Source organism: Jaculus jaculus, chromosome 10 (genome assembly GCF_020740685.1).
Source record: "Jaculus jaculus isolate mJacJac1 chromosome 10, mJacJac1.mat.Y.cur, whole genome shotgun sequence".
NCBI lineage: Eukaryota > Metazoa > Chordata > Mammalia > Rodentia > Dipodidae > Jaculus > Jaculus jaculus.
The window spans coordinates 77,282,659-77,302,072 of record NC_059111.1 but is presented as its reverse complement, the minus strand read 5'-3'; the positions used below and the strand labels follow the sequence as shown (position 1 = coordinate 77,302,072).

The 19,414-nt window shown below is 40.9% G+C and overlaps 1 pseudogene; it reads right to left on the bottom strand.

Annotated features, from left to right (window-relative positions):
• Positions 1-17,649: 17,649 nt before the first annotated feature.
• Positions 17,650-18,331, bottom strand: LOC123464107 (annotated as a pseudogene).
• Positions 18,332-19,414: the final 1,083 nt, after the last annotated feature.

Here is a 19,414-nt window from a genome sequence, read left to right as displayed (position 1 = left end):
CTTCCTCATCTGTGCTGTTCCAGGAATGTTCCTGACTTTGCTGTTTTGTCTAAAATTCTGTACTGCTCCGAAATGCTAGTGTTTAATAGCTCAGGTTTTCTGCCTTCCACATGTTCTGAGATTTTAGGCAATCTTTGTTGTGAATGACACCATATATAAACTGGGGTTGCGGTGGACACTGATTGATATGCTCCATCCATTTAGGAATGAAGGACTTTGTTCCATAATTCAGCAAAAGCTCTCAATGGTCAGCCCCCTGTGTGGATGGCTGTGGCCAAGGAGACCTGCCTTCTCCCAGGTGCCCCACCCCACCATCATCTGATGACTAAGGAACATAGGTGTAAATAGGCTCATCCCCATTACCAAATCCAGGCAATGTTATAGGGACCACCCAGCTTCAATGCCTGTACTGCTTGCTGATCTCCACTTAGATGACTACACAGCAACTTTATCCTCTACTCAGTACTGCTTCTTCCAGTCTCCATCATAGTTATTGATGTGATGTGTAAATGACAACTTATGACCTGTGTAAACAAATTTATGTTTTTTAAAGAATAATAAACATTCCCTTTCCATCTGGCTAAGTACATAGATTATTTTTCCATATGACATTTTTAAAAGTTATTTATTTGAGGGAGAGAGAGAGAGAGAGAAGAAAGGCAGATACAGAGAAAGTGAGAGTGCCAGCGCCCCCAGTCACTACAAACACATGTGCCTGTATTATATGGGTATTGTAATATATGGTTACTGAGAAATAGAACCTAGGTCCTTAGGCTTTGAGGAAAGCACCTTAAACACTAAGCCATCTCCCCAGCCCATTTCCATATAATTTTAAAATTATTTTAGTTGCTATACAAAGTAGTATGTTTCACTATGGTGCTTTTGTACATACTTGCCACTTTGCACTTATTCACTCCACTCCTGCTTTCCCACCCCCCCCCTCCACTTCTTACTGGCCCCTATTCTTCCCCCACACCAAATAATCCCTCCTACTTTCATATTACATGCATTCCATTCCATTCTCTTGGTCCTTCCTTGTCGACCAGCAAGAATGACACCACCGAGAGCTCTTCTTTAAGCAGTTTATTCAGGAACCTTGAACAATCTTCTGACCCCAGGGAGAGCCCACCCACAAGCTAAGTAGTCCTGCGCTAGCCAACCCTAGTGAGCCACTTGGCCCATGCAGATAGGTCCACGATTAAGGAAGCAGAATTAGTTAAGTAGCCTCAGCCAAATAAGGACTTGTTTATCCCAGAGAGCGCTTGCTATCAGGCTAGCGGAAGGCGGAAGCCGACCCCATCTTTAGGGCGCGGCACATCGCAGCTCTCCACACTTCCTCTCCCTCCCTTTAGTCTTCTTTAGTTTTTGTCTTACATACATGTACACATACAAATTTAAACATAGATTTCATATACGAAAGAAAACATGTGATGTTTGCCTTTCTGAGTCTAGATTTGTTTTCTTAACATAATAATTTTAAGTTCCATCCATTTTCTTTTTTTTTTTTTTTTTGGTTTTTTCGAGGTAGGGTCTCACTCTGGTCCAGGCTGACCTGGAATTAACTCTGTAGTCTCAGGGTGGCCTTGAACTCATGGCAATCCTCCTACCTCTGCCTCCCGAGTGCTGGGATTAAAGGCGTGCGCCACCACGCCCGGCCAAGTTCCATCCATTTTCTTGTCACTTCATTTTTCTTTACAGTTAAAAGAAACTCCATTATCTATATGTTGCACATTTTCTTTATCCATCCATCTGTTGAGAGACCTCCAGGCTTGACTATTGTGAATCATTCAGCAATAAATATGGATGTACAAGTGCCTCTGTGACATGCAGACTTAGAATCCCTTGGGAATATAACTAAGAATGGTGCAGCTGGATCATATTGTGGTTCTGTTTTTATTTTTTTATTTTTGGAACCTCCATACTGACTACCATAGTGGCTACAAGTCTATAATCCCACTAGCAGTGAATCCACGTTCTCGTTTCATTACATTTTTAATAGCATCTGTTATCTAGTGTTTTCTTGATGATAGCCATTCTAACTATGATGAGAGGGAATGTTAAAGTAGTTTTAATTTGCATTTCCATGATGACTAAGGATATTGAAAACTTTTTCAAATATTTACTGGCCATTTGTATTTTTTCTTTTGAGAACTGTCTGATTAATTCATTGATACACTCGATTTTTTGGTATTTTATTTTTGAGTTCTTTATAGAGTCTAGATATTAATCACTTGTCAGATGTTTAGTTAGCCAAGATTTTTATCCCATTTTTTTCCACATAGGTTATTATCTTGCATCCTCTCACCTTTAGCCCCTATTTCCTCTAGTTTTATAGGCTGGCTTTTTACTCTGTTGATGTTTTCTTTGTAGTGGGGAAGTTTATTAATTTTACATAACCTTATTTCTATTTCCTGGGGTTATATCCTGTGTTATTGGAGTCCTATTCTGCAAGTCATTGCCTATGCCTTTATGTTGAAGCCATCTTCCCATCTTCTTCTTGAAGTTTCAATTTCAGTATTATTTTAAGGTTTATGACCATTTTGAGTTGAATTTTTTTAAAAAATTTTTATTAACATTTTTCATGATTATAAAATATATCTCATGGTAATTCCCTCCCTCCCCACCCCCACACTTTCCCGTTTGAAATTCCATTCTCCATCATATTATCTCCCCATTACAATCATTGTAATTACATATATACAATATCAACCTATTAAGTATCCTCCTCCCTTCCTTTCTCCACCCTTTATGTCTCCTTTTTAATTTACTGGCCTCTGCTACTAAGTATTTTCATTCTCACGCAGAAGCCCAGTCATCTGTAGCTAGGATCCACATATGAGAGAGAACATGTGGCGCTTGGCTTTCTGGGCCTGGGTTACCTGACTTAGTATAATACTTTCCAGGTCCATCCATTTTTCTGCAAATTTCATAACTTCATTTTTCTTTACCGCTGAGTAGAACTCCATTGTATAAATGTACCACATCTTCATTATCCACTCATCTGTTGAGGGACATCTAGGCTGGTTCCATTTCCCAGCTATTATAAATTGAGCAGCAATAAACATGGTTGAGCATGTACTTCTAAGGAAATGAGATGAGTCCTTTGGATATATGCCTAGGAGCGCTATAGCTGGGTCATATGGTAAATCAATCTCTAGCTGTTTTAGGAACCTCCACACTGTTTTCCACAATGGCTGGACCAGATTGCATTCCCACCAGCAGTGAAGAAGTGTTCCTTTTTTTCCACATCCCCGCCAACATTTATGATCATTTGTTTTCATGATGGTGGCCAATCTGACAGGAGTGAGATGGAATCTCAATGTAGTTTTAATCTGCATTTCCCTGATGACTAGTGACGTAGAACATTTTTTTAGATGCTTATATGCCATTCGTATTTCTTCCTTTGAGAACTCTCTATTTAGCTCCAGAGCCCATTTTTTTGATTGGCTTGTTTGATTCCTTATTATTTAACTTTTTGAATTCTTTGTATATCCTAGATATTAATCCTCTATCAGATATATAGCTGGCGAAGATTTTTTCCCATTCTGTAGGTTGCCTCTTTGCTTTTTTCACTGTGTCCTTTGCGGTGCAAAATCTTTGTAATTTCATTAGGTCCCAGTGGTTAATCTGTGGTTTTATTGCCTGAGCAATTGGGGTTGTATTCAGAAAGTCTTTGCCAAGACCAATATGTTGAAGGGTTTCCCCTACTTTTTCCTCTAGCAGTTTCAAAGTTTCCGGTCTGATGTTAAGGTCTTTAATCCATTTGGACTTAATTCTTGTGCATGGCGAGAGAGAAGAATCTATTTTCATCCTTCTGCAGATATTTATCCAGTTTTCAAAACACCATTTGCTGAAGAGACTGTCTCTTCTCCAATGAGTATTTTTGGCATATTTATCGAATATCAGGTGGCTATAGCTACTTGGGCTTACATCTGGGTCCTCTATTCTGTTCCACTGATCTACATGTCTGTTTTTGTGCCAGTACCATGCTGTTTTTGTTACTATGGCTCTGTAGTATAGGTTAAAATCAGGTATGGTGATACCACCAGCCTCTTTTTTGTTGCTCAGTATTATTTTAGATATTCGAGGTTTTTTGTGATTCCAAATGAATTTTTGGATTGGTTTTTCTATTTCCATGAAGAAAGCCTTTGGAATTTTGATAGGGATTGCATTAAATGTGTAGATTGCTTTAGGTAAGATTGCCGTTTTCACAATATTGATTCTTCCAATCCATGAACAAGGGATGTTTCTCCACTTTCTAGTGTCTTCTGCAATTTCTCGCTTGAGTGTTTTAAAGTTCTCATTGTATAGATTCTTTACTTCCTTGGTTAGGTTTATTCCAAGATATTTTATTTTTTTTGATGCAATTGTGAATGGGAGTGATTCTCTGATTTCATCCTCTGTGTGTTTGTTGTTAGCATATATGAAGGCTACTGATTTCTGTGTATTTATTTTGTATCCTGCTACATTGCTGTAGGTTTTGATCAGCTCTAACAGCTTGCTAGTAGACTCTTTAGGGTCCTTTATGTATAGAATCATGTCATCTGCAAATAATGATAACTTGATTTCTTCCTTTCCAATTTGTATCCCTTTTATGTGTGTCTCTTGCCTTATTGCTATGGCCAAGACTTCCAAAACTATATTAAATAGAAGTGGGGACAGTGGACACCCTTGTCTTGTTCCTGATTTTAGTGGAAAAGCTTCCAGTGTTTCCCCATTTAGTAATATGTTGGCTGTAGGCTTGTCATAAATAGCCTTTATTATATTGAGATATGTTCCTTCTATTCCCAGTCTCTGTAGGACTTTTATCATGAAGGGATGTTGGATTTTGTCAAATGCTTTCTCTGCATCTAATGAGATGATCATGTGATTTTTGTCCTTCAACCCGTTTCTGTAATGTGTTACATTTATAGATTTGCGTATGTTGAACCATCCCTGCATCTCTGGGATAAAGCCTACTTGGTCAGGGTGAATGATCTTTTTGATATACTCTTGTATTCTGTTTGCCAATATTTTGTTGAGAATTTTTGCATCTATGTTCATGAGGGAGATTGGTCTGTAATTTTCTTTTTTTGTTCTATCTTTGCCTGGTTTTGGTATCAGGGTGATGCTGGCCTCATAGAAGGAGTTTGGTAGAATTCCTTCTTTTTCTATTTCCTGGAAAAGCTTAAGAAGCAATGGTGTTAGCTCTTCCTTAAAAGTCTGGTAAAATTCAGCAGTGAATCCATCGGGCCTGGGCTTTTTTTAGTTGCGAGATTATTGATAACTGTTCGGATCTCCATGTTTGTTATAGGTCTATTTAAGTGATTAATCTCATTTTGATTTAATTTAGGTAGGTCATATAGATCAAGGAAATCATCCATTTCTTTCAGATTTTCATACTTTGTGGAGTATATGCTTTTATAGTATGTCCCTATGATTTTTTGAATTTCTCTGGAATCTGTTGTGATGTTACCTTGTTCATCTCTGATTTTATTAATTTGTGTCTCTTCTCTCTTTCTTTTGGTCAGATTTGCTAAGGGTTTATCAATCTTGTTTATCCTTTCAAAGAACCAACTCTTTGTTTCATTAATTCTTTGGATTGTTCTTTTTGTTTCTATCTCACTAATTTCTGCCCTAATCTTTATTATTTCTTCCCGTCTACTAATTTTTGGTTTGCCTTGTTCTTCTTTTTCCAAGGCTTTAAGGCGAAGCATTAGGTCGTTTACTTGCGACCTTTCTAATTTCTTAATATAGGTACTTAAGGCTATAAATTTACCTCTTAGAACTGCCTTCATTGTGTCCCAGAGATTTTGGTATGTTGTGTTCTCATTATCATTTGACTCTATAAATTTTTTGATTTCCTTTTTGATTTCTTCATTGACCCACTCATCATTTAGTAGTGTATTGTTTAGTTTCCATGATTTTGTGTATGCTCTATAGCCTTTCTTGCTACTGATTTGTAGTTTAATTCCATTGTGGTCAGATAGAATGCAAGGAATTATTTCAATTTTCCTGAATTTGTTAAGATTTGCTTTGTGTCCTAATATATGGTCTATTTTAGAGAATGTTCCATGTGCTGCTGAAAAGAATGTATATTCTGCAGCCTTTGGATGAAATGTCCTGTATATATCTGTTAGGTCCATTCCTTCTATGACCTCATTTAGTCCAGATGCCTCTCTGTTTATTCTTTCCCTGGATGACCTGTCAATTGATGAGAGTGGGGTGTTAAAGTCACCCACCACCACTGTGTTTGGTGTTATCTGTGACCTTAGTTCTAATAGTGTTTGTTTGACGAATTTGGGAGCCCCCATGTTAGGTGCATATATGTTTAGGATTGTAATGTCCTCCTGTTGGAGTGTGCCCTTAATCAATATAAAGTGACCTTCCTTATCTTTCTTGACTAATGTCGGACTAAAGTCTACCCTGTCTGATATTAGGATAGCAACCCCTTCTTGTTTTCTAGGCCCATTTGCTTGAAACACTGTCTTCCAACCTTTCACCCTAAGATAATGTCTATCCTTTGTAGAAAGGTGAGTTTCTTGGAGACAACAAATTGTAGGATCCTGCTTTTTAACCCAGTCTGCAAATCTATGTCTTTTCGTTGGGGCATTGAGACCGTTGATATTAAGAGATATTATTGAAAGGTGTGTATTTATGTTTGCCATTTTTGTGTGTGTGTGTGTGTGTGTGTGTGTTACTGGTTCTACCTGTGCTCTCTTCTGTTAACTGGTATTTGAGTATAGCTTGTTTTTTCTAGGTTCCTTATATGTGTGCTTTTCCTTTTGTTCAGCATGGAGGATTCTATCAAGTATTTTCTGTAGAGCTGGTTTTGTCTTCAAATACTCCTTTAACCTGCTTTTGTCATGGAATGTCTTTATTTCTCCATCTATTTGAATGGATAACTTTGCAGGATAAAGTAACCTTGGTTGACAGTTGTTATCTTTCAGAACTTGGAATATTTCACTCCAAGCCCTTCTGGCTTTAAAAGTTTGTGTTGAATAATCTGCTGTAATCCTGATGGGCTTGCTTTTGTAGGTAACTTGATTTTTCTCTCTAACTGCTTTCAATAATTTTTCTTTGGTTTGTGTGTTTGGAAGTTTGATTATAATATGGCGAGGGGAGGTTCTTTCTGGGTTTTGTCTGGCTGGGGTTCTAAAGGCTTCCTGTATCTGTATTGGCACCTCTTTCCCAATTTGGGGGAAATTTTCCTCTATGATTTTGTTGAAGATGCCTACTATGCCTCTGGAGTGGAGTTCTTCTCCTTCTGCTATGCCCTGAATTCTTATATTGGATCTTTTCATAGTGTCCCGAATATCTTGAAATTCCCACTCATACTTTTCTATAAGTTTGTCTTTCTCTTTGTTGGACTGCATTAGGTCTGCCACCTGGTCTTCTAGCTTAGATATTCTGTCCTCTCCCTCATCCATCCTACTGGTGAGATTTTCTACAGAGTTTTTTATTTCATTAACTGTGTTCTTCATTGCTAGTAATTCTGACTGGTTTTTATTTATTATTTCTATTTCCCTATTTATGTCTTGTATTGCCTTCTTTATTTCATTAAATTGGTGTCCTCCCTCTTCTTTGATTCCTTTGATTTCCTCTTTGATTTCCTCTTTGATTTCTTCCTTGATTGTTTTCATGTGTTCTTTGACCTCTTTGAATATATTTATAATTATTCTTTTGAACTCTTTCTCAGGCATTTCCTCTAACTCTTTCTCTCTGGAGGACATTTCTGATGCATTAATACTTTTAGGTGGATTTATATCATCTTGCTTTTTAGTGTTTCTTGTGTTATAATGTATATATTTTTGCATCTTGGATTAAGTTTATGCTTGGATTTTCTAGCTAGCTGTGTATTCTTAGCTGTATCAATTGATTTGATGTAATATATTTTCAGGGTAGGACCTTAAGGTATTAGGTGTGGCTCTTAAGACTCTCAGAGTATCTACAAAGATGTTCTTAGGGGTTGAGATTCCCTGCTATAGGAGTATTCAAGCAGGCTGAGTGGGATAAAATACAGGTAGATTCTAAAATTTAACTAAACACTGTACACATTCAATCAAAAACAGCCCCCAGTATGTATGCAAGCGTAGTTATTATAATGACCAGATCTTCTATCAACAAAGAGGTTTAGATTTCTGGTCTGTTGAGGGATCCAAGTCAGCTTGTGACCAAGTGAGACCCTTCCCTGGTGCAATCCCAGTTACCTTGGGTGATTTTGGTCTCAGTCAAGTTGCTGCCTGGGTCGTCGGGCTGCTGTTCTGATTTCTGGAGCTGGGCACTTGCTTTTCCTACGGGGCAAACCGAGCCGCTGCTGCTGCCTCTGCTGCTCCTATAGCTGCCACCACCGGAGCCACCACCGCTGCTGAAGCTGCCGCTGCCGTGACCACCGCCGCTGCTCTCCCCGAAGCCACTGCTGCAGGATCTGCCGCCGCTGCCGCTCCTGGGTCCGCTGCTGCTGGGGCCGCTGGTACCGGTGCTGGAGCCACTGAAGTTGCTGCCGAACTCTGCTCCTGCTTGGGTCCTGCTGTCAGCCCAAGTTGGCGTGGCCGGGTCCTGGGCTGCTGCTGTGTTCGCTGGAGCTGGGCTCAGGCGGTGGGGGAGGGGAGGGAGCCGCGGCTGCTCTGGTTGTCTCGCTGCTCCACGTGTTCTACCTCGCGGTCTTCTCCTCCCCTGTTCGCTGCCGCTCTCCCCTCATGTTTCCCGAGTTGCGGAGAGCGTGGTGTGAGGGGAAAATCCCGCACCTGGCTTTTCCTGCGGCTGGAGCTGGTCTGGCGGTTTTCTGCTGCGCCGCGGCTGCGGCGTTTGGCCGAGCTGCCTGAGCCGCTGGAGCCGCTTTTCCCGCCTGTGCGGGCTCTGGATGCTCTATAACTCTTCTACTTCTCCACTGCCGCCTCAATTTCCTATACACCTCACTTTTTAGTAAAAGCGTGTATTTTGCTGAGTTTTTTTGGTCTTTTTCCCCCCTAGGCTGCTTTGGCGTGGTACCTACGCCGCCATCTTAACCGGAAGTCTGAGTTGAATTTTGAACAGGGTGAGAAATATAGATCTAGTATAACTCTTATTTGTCAGCATCCAGTTTTGCTAGAACTGCTTGTTGAATAGGATATCTTTTCTTCAATGTGTGCTTCTGGTATCTTTGCCAAGAATTGAGTGGCTATAGTTTGTAGTTTTATTTGAGTCCTCTATTCTATTCCATAAGTCTATGTATTTGTTTTGTGTCAGTATAATGCTGTTTTTGTCATGATAGCTCTGTAATATAGTTTGAGATCAGGTATTGTGACACCTTGATGAACGTAGCTATTTTGCCTGGCAGTTATTTACTTTAAGAAGTTGGACTATGTTTTTCTATGCTTTCCTGCCTTTTAGGGCTGCTGAGGAGAGCTCTGATGCAATTCTGAAGTGTTTGCCTAGATGGGCAGCAATCACTACCCAGGTGGACTGGTCCTGGAGCCTGCCCTTCAAATCTACAAACCAATTGGGTCTTCCCCTTTACATACCTGAATCTGCTGAAAGAACTCATTTTCAATTCACCATAAAGGCTGTTACCAGCCCCCCTTCTCTCTCTTTCTGCCTCCCCTCACTGTAGTCACAGGGATATACATGAGTCTAGCTCCCCTGCCCCTGGCCCCCGTCTGGGTTGAGGAAGAGAAGAGAACTGTTTCGTGGCCTGGATGATTTTCTCCCCTCCTCTGCTTTATGCTTTGGAGTATACTTTATACTTTGTATGACTCCTCTAGTCTCTGAATCTACCACATATTTATTTCCCTTATACTGTAGATCTACCACATGGGTGCTTCCTCTAACTCTGGGCTGTTACCTGTGTAATTTCTCTAAACTTCAGGTAACCACAGGTACAGCTTTCTTTACTACTCATTTCTCATCTGAATTTCCTGGTCTCTGCTGTGATATTTTCCCCCTTCTATTCTTCTTTAAACCATCACCATTTGCCCTCTTAACTTTCTTCCGTGGGGAAGTTCAGGGAAGATGCTATGTATGTTTCTCCTAAATCTTCCTACATAAGTACCTAAGTTCTATCTTCCACATGTTTATGACTCTGCTCTGGCCATTTCTGAGACAGACTCACTAAACCTAAACACAAGAACCTAGCCATTTTTTCGTTAGATTGGTTGACCAGGGAGTCCCCAGAATCCTTTTATTCCTGTTCACCTTAGCACTAGCATTCTAGGCAGAGTGGACATAGCTAGTTTTTGTTTTGCTTTGTTTCACATGGCTGCGTGGGATTAAGCTCAGATTCTCATACTAGCACAGCGCCCACTCCTACCCATTGAGCAATCTTCCCAGCCCTATCATGACATGACTTAAAATATAAGTTCCACATTTGAGAGAAAACTAACAATATTTGTTGTTCTGAATCTGGATTATTTCATGTACATATTGATTCTCAGCTGCATACATTTTCCTGTGTACATCATGATATGTTTTTTTCTTTTGGGCTGCTTAAAATTCCACTGTGTTTAGGGTCCATATTTTCTTTATCCAGTCATGTCACTGGACAGCGAGGTTAGTTTCATTTCTGGCCATTGTGTATAGTGCATCAAGGAATATGGACGTGAAAGAATGTCCTTGATATGTTGACTTAGAGTCTTTCAGGCATATATCTAAAGTGGTATGGCTCAGTCACATGGTGGTTTTATTGTCAGTTGTTTGAGGAAACTTCCTACTGATTTCCATAGTAGCTTTGAGCAGTTCACTCTTGATAGCTCAATTACCTGACTACTCAGGGAGGAGAAATTTCTGTAACAACAACATCAAACCATATAAGGTACAGACATAAAATTAAAACATTGATTAAGATACAATATACATCACTAATGATCATAAAACAGATAATGGCATAACTTCTATAAAGTGTTCAATGTATGAAGTTAAAAATTGTGGAGAGATCAGGGACTGACTGAGGCCTTCATGACCCTTCAGTGAATACCCCAACCCCACTGAGGAAGGTCTCCAGGGTAATGGGAGCTAGGGTAAGGGGATAAAAGCGAATGACCCATTGTAATTAATATAACATAAAAATTAATATAAAAATTGTGGGGCGATGGCTCAGTGGGTTTGGATCCTTGGCACCCATGTTAATGCTGGGTAGATGAGTCAGCTGCCTATATCCCAGTGCACAGGAAATGGAGAAAGGGAATCCCCAGGGCAAGCTGGATAGCTAGATTAGTGCATTTTGGGAGTTCTGAGTTCAAGTGAAAGACCCTTCCTCAGTAAAATCAAGAAGAGAATAATGAAGGAAGACTCCTGACATCAACCTCTGGCCTCCACTCCATACATACAAATGTGCATGCACACACACATGCAAAAATGATTTTGCATAAATATGGAAATATTAAACAAATGAGTTAAAGGAAGGAGGTAGCGAAAGAGGAAGCACAGGGGAGAAGCAAGGTTAGATAACTGACAGGAAGTATAAGAGTCAGAGTGGAGAAGAATATTAGGGAGGAGAAAAGAGCAAGAAACTTAAAAAAGAAAAAAAAAGAAGAAAAATGCGAGATTTCTCCATAAAATATTCAAAAACAAAATCAGATAAATGTAAGAAAGGAAATTTTTAAAAAGCTACTAGAAGAATGCTACAAAGAAAAACAAAAGCAAACCAAGGAGGCACAAAAAAAGAGAAAAGAAATAAAAGGGAAGAAAAGGAAAAAGTATAAACAAAAATACAAAAATAAGTGAATATATGAAGGGAAAAATGACAAAAACATAATAGGCTGTTTATATTTTATTTTTCATAGTAGGTCTTTTATGTAGCAAAGTAAAAATACTAATAGAAGTGTAGTAAAAAGAAAAGAAGGGGAATATCAAATGCGGGAGGCAAGATAAAGCATTGAATAGCTTTATGCGGTGGGTGAGTCATTTGAAGTTGTGGACTCTTCCCTTTCCTGTGATGTATGTTGTTGTTGAACCTGTATCAGGCAAGTATCTGATGTCCAGTGTCAACCAGCATCTTCACTGTGGCAATTTCCCTTCTGTGCATTAATGGCTTCTGCTAGCCACCCCTGGCTTTGCAACCATTTTTCTGGGACGGCAGTGTGTGTGTGGGGTGTCTCTCACCCTCCAGAGACTCTCCAGATCATATTCACTGGCATGACCCATGTTCTAGCTGGAAGTGTTTCCCCGAATGTGTTGGGGGTGTGTGGAGCAACCACAGCACTGGAATCTGTACACAGGGAAGGCCTGTATTCCTACTTGCCAGATTTTTGAGCATTAATCACCCCCCATGAAGGGTTTTGTGGCTCTTCCGAGTTTTGGGGCTCTAAATAGTGGAAGGTAGAGATGATTCCAGAGGTTAATCCAACCCCTGGCCTCAGGCTCAAGGCTGTCAAACTCCAGGGCTGTTCTCAGTTGATGAGGTCTCCTCCTATGCACTGGGGGCAGGGCTTACTTTCCCTGTGATTTTCTCGGCCAAAGCCGAGCCTCCTCCCTCTGGCTGCTCAGTGTCCAGCCTTCCCATCCTCCGCAACTACCTGCTAGGGCTCTCTCTCACTGGGGGTGGGGGGGTCGCTGTGGCAGGTTGAATTCAGGCTTCCTGGCTTGTGATTGTTCCCAAGGTAGTTCAATTTTAAGTAGCAGGTTCCCACTCAAGAAAGCAGCCAGCCACATCTCTCCAAGTGAGGCAACTCCTCTTCACTACTGACTCGTTCCACCAAGAAGTAACTTTCACCCAAACCCGCATCTGGATCTGAAATGTGGGCGTGTCCTACGGGTGAGACTCCCAGTCTGTTTGCACTTCGGCCACCTGGCTTTTTGGGTGAAGCTTTGGCTTCCCTCCCAAGACAGAATATTTTACTAGTACTCTGAAGCCCACCGTGTGTCCCCTTCCCTCCATGGCATCCCCTTCCCTGCCTGAACTCTCACCCCAGGACTATTATCTAGAACTGGAAGCGAAGCTTCTGTTGTCTCAGCCACAGGGTTTATGAAGCTTTGTTACAGCAGCCCCAGAAAACTATTACCATCTCGCATCTCCTCTTTCTTCTGTCTGTGTGTTCCGTGGTCCCAGAAAAGCAGGTGTAACAGAATCTGTGTGCTAAGAGATTTCGGACTTTGTGTTTTAAGGATCAGTCTAATAATTTTGGACTATATTCAAAATAAATCTGCATTGAGGCTGGAGAAATGAAGAACTCATTCAGCTTTCCCATTTTTGTAGATACAACCTTGAAACACAAGATTTTGTTTTGTTTTGCTTTTCAAGGTAGGGTGTCACACTAGCCTAGGCTGACCTGGAGTTCACTATGTAGTCTCAGGGTGGCCTTGAATTTTTGGCGGTCTTCCTACCCCTGCTCCCTCCGCCCCCCCCCCCAAGTGCTGGGATTAAAGGCATCATACCCAGCGAAACACAGGTAAATTCTAATAGCAGAATCAGGCTGGGCTGTTTGTCAATGGACAGGTGTCACCGAAGTAGTTGGTTTCATGAGTGTGATTGCTGGGAGCTTAGCTGTTGGAAGATTCTGAAAAGTACAAATTGGTGGCTGAAGAAAACAAACTTGCACTTGGACAGACAGGAACTCAGCAGAGAAGCTGGAGGTCAAAGCCAGATGATTCAAGGGAAGGCACCGAGGTACAGAAAGAGGATAATGAAGGCTAGAGAGATGGCTTAGCCGTTTAGCGCTTGCCTGTGAAGCCTAAGGACCCCGGTTTGAGGCTTGATTCCTCAGGACCCAAGTTAGCCAGATGCACAAGGGGGTGCACATGTCTGGAGTTCATTTGCAGTGGCTGGAGGTCCTGGCATGCCCATTCTCTCTCTCTCTCTGTCTGCCTCTTTCTCTGTCACTTTCAAATAAATAAATAAACAAAAAAAAGAAAAACCAAAAAAAAAAAAAAAAAAAGAAAGAAAGAAAGAGGGTAATGAGGCAAGGACTTTGACTAAGGCAGTAGAATGGAATTGTTCTCTACTATCTTCCGACCCGTGTGTGTTTTATGAATCACAGCAGCAGCTACATAGACTTGAAAACCAAGTGTACATATGTATGTGTGTTATTTTTCATGCATTCAATCTATATACAATACTTGGGTAGTGTTGCTAAAATATTTGTGCTGAGGTCTTATGATTGCCAAAGAAATATAAATGGGAGTCTGCAAATACGTTATTTAAAAATGTATATTCTGATATGTTTTTGAACCTTAAAACTGGAACCCTATCGTGGAATTGCTATGTCATGGCATATTGCAATTGATCTAAGTAAGGGCTGTACTAATAGCAGAACGGGTTCCCAAGCTCAACCGATTCTAGAAAGACCAGAATGAAATCAACGGGGAGCACCACATGTTCAAACAGTAGCTGTAGCAGAGCTGGTCACTGATGGCCAGTCCTCCTTTCCCCCCTCCCCATAGAAGGGAGAGGTAATGTTAAAACCAGGAAATGGAGAAACTAAAGGCTGACTAGCAAAAATTTCTATGCTAAATAAAGGTTTCTTTGCCAGATTTGGGATAGATTCTAATATTGTTATCAAGTCTGATCAGTTTCTGAAACTTCTACTATGTCAGGAGCATTAGAGATTTCCCCCTTAGTTCTGCTTTTTCAGGTGGAGTTCTTGTTTGGCTGTTTGTTCACACTTTAATTAAAAGTGCAAAGGTAGGCTGGTCTTGGCTGGGTTTCTGTAACGTAAATGAAGATCGATCCAAGCTGGGACCTCTGTTTCATTTTCCATGCCTCACTGGTCATTAACTCAGCTCCTCATTTTGTCATTGTAAGGAGAGCAAAGATCACTTTTGGGGAAGGAACGTTAGTGTCTTGAATGCCAGAATCTTTTGATGAAAAATCAAAACTAATCTGGATGTCCAGGTCATTATGTAAAATTCAAGGCCTGTTTTAGACAAAAGTGGGCTGAAGTTTTCTTCCACTTTCATCCTTCCCTTTTTAAGACTTCCTTTGGCAGCTCCAACTTCCTGTTTCTTATTCCTCTAACTTCTTCAGTGATGGTCTTGCTTTGAAAATCTGACAAGTTGGGCTGGAGAGATGGCTTAGCGGTTAAGCGCTTGCGTGTGAAGCCTAAGGACCCCAGTTCGAGGCTCGGTTCCCCAGGTCCCACATTAGCCAGATGCACAAGGGGGCGCACGCGTCTGGAGTTCGTTTGCAGAGGCTGGAAGCCCTGGCGTGCCCATTCTCTCTCTCTCCCTCTATCTGTCTTTCTCTCTGTGCCTGTTGCTCTCAAATAAATAAATAAATAATTTAAAAAAATCTGACAAGTTAATGCAGCCATTAGATTATTAAGAACTTTTTTTTTTCTTTTCTGGTATGGGAGAAATCTTCCTTAACAAGGATTGTGTAAAGGTAAGATGACTTTAATAGTAAAAAAAGTAAGTATTAAGATGTTAGGACAGATGCAGTCACTTTAAAAATCCCTCTATTGGGGGCTGGAGAGATGGCTCAGTGGTTAAAGGAACTTGTTTGCAAAGCCTGACAGCCTCAGTTTGATTCTCCAGTACCCATGTAGAGCCAGAAAGTGGCACATGCATCTTGAGTTCATTTGCAGTCGTAGGAGGCCCTGGCGTACCCATGCTCACTCTCTCTCTCTCTGTGTCTGCCTTTTCCTCTCTTTTCCTTGTCTCAAGTAAATTAAAGAGAGAGAGGAGAGAGGCAAGAGGCGAGAGAGAGAGAGAGAGAGAGAGAGAGAGAGAGAGAGAGAGAGAGAGAGAGAAAGAGAGAGACAGAGGGAGAGGGAGAGGGAGAGAGAAAGAGAGAGAGAGGGAGGAACAGAGAGACAGAGGCCAGGTGGCCAGGGCAAGCCCATCCCTCCTACTGCCCCAGCTGAGGCAACCCTGAATTACAAAGTTTACTCTCTTATCTATGTGCCTTCCTGCCTCACCCAGCTCCCTGCCCCTGCATGAGCAAGGTAATGGCATTAGAACAGCTCCCTGTAAGGCATCTTGGGTTATGGCCTTGGGTCCTATTTAATGCCTCCATGCTTCCTAGTTGAGTATAGGCTGAGTCATGTAGTGTGGAACTTGGTGCCTTCCTCTGAAAACTTATACAAAAGAACCATCATTCTTTGTTTTTTAGATTTGTGGAATCTCTCTTTCTCTCTCTCTCTCTCTCTCTCTGTGTCTGTCTTGGAAGCACCTTGGCATAGTACTTCCGATGCTCCTAATAAAGCTTTAATTTTATTTAAAAATATTTTATTTATTTGAGGGGGGGTGCAGACAGACAGACAGAAAGAATTTGTATGGGCACACCAGGGCCGCCTTCTACTGCACGTTCCAGATACATGCCCTGCTTTGTCTATCTGGCTTTATGTGGAGGACACTGGGAATCGAACTCTGGGGCTATCAGGCTTTCAGGTTTTACAAGCAAGTGCCTTTAACTGCTGAACTATCTCTCTTGCCCCAATAAAGCTTTAATTTTTAAATTAATTTTTTAAATTTAAAATTTAAATTTTATCTCAGTTCTTCTCTCTTGGACCAAGCTGCTCTTCTTTTCAACATTATCAGGGGAAAGAACAATTTATTTATTTTTGGACAGCAGAAGGCTACAGTTGAGATATATAACCTGCTTTATTCAGTTTATACATTCAGGTTATACGAAAATTATTTCAGATGATTTCAGGGAATAAAATCTCCTTCCTTCAAAAACGTGTGTGTTGGGGTGGGGGATAGGATCGTGTTTATAGTGCATTTCTACTATCAACACTGCTTCTGCTACAACAGTTCGAGTGTCCATGGTTTTTGTTAAGTTTTTTTTTATATATTTCAAAAGATGCGGGCTGGAGAGATGGCTTAGCGGTTAAGCGCTTGCCTGTGAAGCCTAAGGACCCCGGTTTGAGGCTCGGTTCCCCAAGTCCCACGTTAGCCAGATGCACAAGGGGGCGCACGCATCTGGAGTTCGTTTGCAGAGGCTGGAAGCCCTGGCGCGCCCATTCCCTCTCTCTCCCTCTATCTGTCTTTCTCTCTGTGTCTGTCGCTCTCAAATAAATAAATTAAAAAAAAAATTAAAAAAAAAGATGCAATACTTTTTTATCATTTATCAATGAAATAAGTTAGAAATTACCCCCCCCCCCCGCCCCACACAAAATCAACAAATGGCTAACAATTCTCCTTGGAAGTCAGTCACATACACAGTGCACCCTAGAAATGAGGAGGCAAAACCACTTCCACCCACTTGCATGAGCTTCAGAGACGGATCTACTCAAGGGTGGAGAAAAGGCAGCTTTCAAAAAGGAGTGCGTTATTCAATGAGGCATTTACTTTATTCCTTCCTAAGAGCACCTGGTGAGGAACACAGTTTCTAACCTAGATCTAGGAAGTGGAATGTGGAATTAACACATCCTCCTCCCCTAAGGGCTGCCTGCTGATTAATGAACTTAAAAAAAAAGACTAAAAAACAAACCCCACACACACTTCCCCACAAACAAGGAGACAAGGGGAAGAACCCTTCTAAGATGTCCCTGATTACTCTCTGACATGGAGCCAGGGAGCCATTTCAACAGTTCACACTAGTCTGTCACAGAGTCATCACAAGCATGCCTTGCTTTTGAACAAAATGAAACCAAACAGTTTGTTTTTGAAGCATGAAAACAAAAACTAGTACTCACCACTTTTCTGATAATACACAATTATTCAAAATTAACTAGCACTGAAAGGGCTAAGGGGGCCATAGCAATGGGCTTTGTCTCACAGGAGCGCATGTGGGTAGGCTCAGGGCATTTGTTGTTATTGCAGAAACAAATTTTAATTTTTAATCTTTAGCTTGATTTAAACATTGCTTTTAGTATGATGGTAACACCAGCTGTGCAGAAAAGGCTCTGGAGAGATGTTCATAGCAGCACACACCTGCAGCTCTTCTTGGGTTCTGGAGGCTCCAGGGCAGCCAATATTCTTCATCAAGCACATGCTTTAGGCCTTTCTGTGCAAGAGCAGAACAGTCCACACACCTGACAACCTTCAGATCATGGGCCAACTTTGCATCAGTCTCTGGAGTGATAGGCTTCTGTGTGTTTTGGCAAGTTTCTCAATGGTGGAGGGATCATCTCTGAGATCAATATGGGTTCTAACAAGCAAAAATGGAGTTTTTGGACACTGGTGAGTTATTTCAGGAACCCACTTTTCTTTCACATTTTAAAATGATGATGGAGAGACCACTGAAGAAAAGACTAGAAATATATTTGTTTGTGGATAACTTAGCAGTCATATCATAGTCTGTCATAATCCTCTTGCCCTGCAATATCAAAAAGTCCAAGAGTGTATGGCTCTCCAGTGACCATAACTTTAACTGCATAGTTGTCAAAAACAGTTGTGCATATTCAGATGGAAATTTGTTCATTGTGGAGGAGATCAGGAGACATGTTTTACCAGTAGCACCATCACCCACAACAACACACTTAATTGTCTGCATGGTAGAAATAGTTTTGTGACCACTTTAAATATTTCCAAGCTGATGTTAACCTCAAGGTTTGTCCCAGTGTCCCACCATCTCCAGCAGGGAGGCACCTTCCAAAAGCTCTATAACTTTTCCACAGTTGCCAATAGTTGGGGAACAAGTATTCAAAACTCACGAGTTTATAGGGGACATTTTATTTAAACCATTTTATTTAAACCATCACAGATGGAAAACTTGATTGAATTGAGGAGAGGATGAGGTATGGAAGTAGATTTTTTTAAAAAATTATTTTCATTTATTTATGACAGAGAGAGAGAGAGAGAGAGAGAGAGAGAGAGAGAGAGAGAGAGAGGGCTCAAGGGCTTCTAGCCATTCCAAACAAATTTCAGGTGCACACACCACTATGTACATCTGGCTTATGTGGGTTCTGGGGTGTTGAACCTGGGTCCTTAGGCTTTGCAGGCAAGTGCCTTAACTGTTAAGCCATCTTTCAAGCCCCTGGAAGTAGATATTTGATCTTTCAAGACATTTTACTGTATAAAGATGAAGGAAAAGTTAAAGTTGTTATTATTCATAAATAATAAATGCTATTAAAATATAAATAATATATACTATTAAGCATTTTATCCACAACCTCTGTACATATAGACAATATAAAAATGGTCATAAGACCCTCTCATTACCCTCCCTTTTCTCTCACACCAGCCCCCTCTCCACTGAATCTCTGCTTCTTTCCAACTAGTCTCTCTTCTATTATGATGTCATCATTTTTCCTTCCTATTACGCAGGTGTGCTAAGCATTTTTACAGACATTGTTTACAATGCTCTCAACAACTTTCAGGGTAGATATTTTATTCTTACGTATAAATAGTTAAATAGAAGATCATAAGGACAAGAAAACATTGAAAAGTTACACAGTGAGCAAAGGCAGACATGGAATTCAAGCCCAGCTTTGTCTTGGTAGAAGTTGTATCTTCTTCCATTATACCAGATCCCACCACAGATGCCAATTACACCACTGTCATTGTTTGTAGGGACTTGAGACTTCCTTCTCAGTTTCTGAATTTTGCCTGCAGTGCTCCTAACATTCCACTAATG